We start from the raw sequence: 3,882 nt of genomic DNA on the forward strand, positions 1-3,882 counted from the left end.
AAAAAAAATTCTTTTCTTTCTTTCTTTCTTTCTTTTTGGCTGCGTTGGGTCTTCGTTGCTGCGTGCGGGCTTTCTCTAGTTGCAGAGAGCGGGGACTACTCTTCGTTGCGGTGCGCGGGCTCTAGGCACGTGGGCTTCAGTAGTTGTGGCTCACAGGCTCAGTAGTTGTGGCTCGGGGGCTGTAGAGCACAGCCTCAGTAGCTGTCGCTCATGGACTTAGTTGCTCCGCAGCATGTGGGATCTTCCCAGACCAGGGTTCAAACCTGTGTCCCTGCCTTGGCAGGCGGATTCTCAACCACTGCACCACCAGGGAAGCCCACCTGATTTGGTATTTAATTCCAACCTTCCCACTGAATACAAACTAAAAAAACAGAGGAAGTGAAAAAAAACTTAAAAGCATTGACAAGCTAGTAGTATAGTGACAAATTCCTGAGCTAACATTTAAGAGGTTGAAGCCCAGAGCTGTAAGCCCAGAATTCAGGGCAATTTTTGTCCTGGGGACATTTACTGATCTGGAAGATATAACTGTGAAGCTAAGCTGTTGTTTGGTGGCCTTTGGTGGGGAAGGTCAAAATCAAAACCCAGAGCCTGCCCAAGGTAGAAGTCAGATACCCTACTACCAATACATGCCCACTTTAAGATGGGATCCTAACTTCTGTGGACTAGTAGTCCAGAATCATATTATCCAGGTGGTCCAGGGACGCTCAAGCCTTGAACTTGGATTAAGTGGACCCATCCTTATAATGCCCCTAGTCACCTAGCAGAAAGAAGCATATTTGGGACCAAGCAATATCCTTTCTGAAAGAATGTACTCTCATCCAAGGCCTCAAATTATTTCTAAAAATATTTTTTCAGATACAATATCCAGCTCTTAGTCAAAGATAATCAGGCACACAAAGAAACAAGAAACCTTGCACAAGAACTAACTGCAGGGCTTCCCTGATAGTGCAGTGGTTAAGAATTTGCCTGCCAACGCAAGGGACACGGGTTTGAACCCCAGTCCGGGAAAATCCCACATGCAGCGGAGCAACTAAACCCCTGTGCCACAGCTACTGAGCCTGCGCTCTAGAGCCTGGGCTCCTCAACAAGAGAAGCCACCACAATGAGAAGCCCATGCACCGCAACAAAGAGTAGCCCCTGTTCACAGCAACTAGAGAAAGCCCGCACACAGCAACGAAGACCCAACACAGCTAAAAATAAATATAATTAAGAAAGAAAAAAAAACTGACTGCAAACAATATAAGCACAGATTGACCCACACAGATTTAAGATGCTGAAATTATCTGATACCGACCATAACATAACACTGCTTATTGTGTTTAAAGAAGATAAAGACAAGTGTAAAAATATCTGCAGGCAAATATTTCTATTTCTATTAAGAAGTGTCACAACAGAATTTTTAAAGAACCACATAGAACTCGTCCAACTGAAAAATACCAACACCAAAATTAAGAACACAATAAACTGGTGAAAAAGCGTATAGGCACTGCTGAAGAGAGAATGAGTGAACTACAGGATACATAGGAAGACATTGTCTTGTCCTTAATACAGCATGGAAGACAAAAGAAAAGAAAATACAGAATTAGACTAGGAACATAGAGGATACATAGAGAGATCTAAGATACATTTAATTGGAGTCCCAGAGGGTAAGGAGAAAGAAAGGGGGTAGAGGCAATATTTAAAGAGAAAGTGATCAATAATTTTCCAAAAATGCCGAAATACACGAATTCACACGTTGCAGAAACCAAAAAAAGCCCAAGGAAGCTAAAGAAAGACAATGGAAATAGATACTGAAGTGTCATGATGTCTGCAACTTACTTTCAGAAGGTCAGGAAAAAAGTTTTTATATTAAAAAGATAGAGCAAATGAGGCAAAATGGTAATAACTGGCAGATCTAGATGAAGGTGTATGGGTGTACACTGTACTATCCTTCTAATATTTCTGTGGGTTTGAAATGCTCCAAAATAAAAAGTTGCGGGGAAGTGTCTATACAGGGAGATCCTCCAAGAACTCAAATTCTTTAAAAAAGAAGATTTAGGACATGTCACCTGGTAAAGAACCCTTGAACAGGCAAGATGCAGGTTGAAGGCAAAGGTATCAAGAACTGGGTAGTGAAGAAGGGAGGTTATTCATACCAGACAAAGCTTTGTTGTAGAAAAGTCTACATATATTTCTTTCCTTGCTGTGTCAAGTGTATTTTTTATATATTTTAATTCTCCCATTCTTCTCTCTTTCTCTCCACTCTTGTGTATAGTGTATATTGGTGGTAATTAACTTTACAGTGTAGTTTGTAGTTTGCAAAATATTGAGATGGGATGGTAAAGGAATTGCAGGGGGAATGGACATCATCTCGAAATCCTGGACTTGGAAGTGGATGTGATCATTGATAAGATTGTGAGTTGTCTCCCTTTGGGAAATGAGTGAATGTATTTTGGACAGAAAGAGGCATAGATGTATTATACCAGGGATTATATATATATATATATATATATATATATATATATATATATATATATATAATATAAAATAATACCTATGATATTTTTAAGAGTAAATACTAGAATAAGGACATGCATGGACATTGGACATCTAAAACAGGGGACTGGGCTTCCCTGGTGGTGCAGTGGTTGAGAGTCCACCTGCCGATGCAGGGGACGCGGGTTCGTGCCCCGGTCCGGGAAGATCCTACATGCCGCGGAGCGGCTGGGCCCGTGAGCCATGGCCGCTGAGCCTGCGCGTCCGGAGCCTGTGCTCCGCGGCGGGAGAGGCCACAGCAGTGAGAGGCCCGCGTACCGCCAAAAATTAAAAAAAAAATTAAAAAAAAAAATAAAACAGGGGACTGCAGGGATATTTGTCTTTTTTTTGTCTGTGCCGTGAGGCTTGCGGGATCTTAGTTCTCTGACCAGGGATTGAACCTGGGCCCACAGCAGTGAAAGCGCAGAGTCGTAACCGCTGGACCACCAGGGAATTCCCGTGGCATATTTGTCATTTTTTTGGCTGTCCAATGACAACTTGTCCTCCTATTTTTGGGAGGTGGTATCTGTAGGATATGTATAGCACTATCCAAGTTGAAGACAGAAAGCCCTTCACTCCGCCTCTGGCTACCTTGGTGAAGCAGGTATCCCGGGTTTAGTCTGATGCTTCAGTTTCACCATCTAGCCCCCTTTCTCCACCCAGACATGGCAACCCTGAGTGGTTTCCCAGGGTCCTTGGTCTGATGCCTGATGCAAGGTAGGTGGGGAGCACTTCCAGGGGACCCAGGACAAGAATGTCCCTCTTTCACGGCCACTCTGTCCTCACTTCAGGTCCAAGCTGAGGTGCCTTCTTCCAGCTGGGTGAAGCTATAAGGAAGATGTCCTTTTTCTTGTCTTCCCCTCCTGGGCAGATGGGGACAAGCCACTCAAGCACTGAGGGGGAACCTGCAGGTAAGACGGTGCTGGCCTTCAGCTCCTCACCCTTTGCCTTCACACTTTACCAGGGTCTGAAACTGAAACCCTGTTGGGGGAGAGGGTTGCAGTTGAGTACAGGCTTTGGGGTCTCACAGTGGGTTCAAATCCCACTACAGATAGTACATCTCCTATTCTGTAAATGATGGCAAAAATTTCAGATTGAAAACAAAAAGTTTGGTGGGAACGTAAAATGGTACAGCTCCTATGGAAAACGGCAGTTCCTTAAGAAATTAAATATAGAACGATCATGTGATCCAGCAATCCCACTTCAGTGTACACACCCAAAAGAAATGAAAGCAGGGACTCAAACAGATATGGGTGCACTGACGTTCAGAGCAGCATTGTTCACAATTGCCAAAGACAGAAGCAACCCAGGTGTCCATTGATGGATGGATGGATAAACAAAATGTGGAATATACAGACAATGGAATAT

Source organism: Lipotes vexillifer, unplaced genomic scaffold (genome assembly GCF_000442215.2).
Source record: "Lipotes vexillifer unplaced genomic scaffold, Lipotes_vexillifer_v1.1 scaffold1129, whole genome shotgun sequence".
Lineage (NCBI taxonomy): Eukaryota > Metazoa > Chordata > Mammalia > Artiodactyla > Lipotidae > Lipotes > Lipotes vexillifer.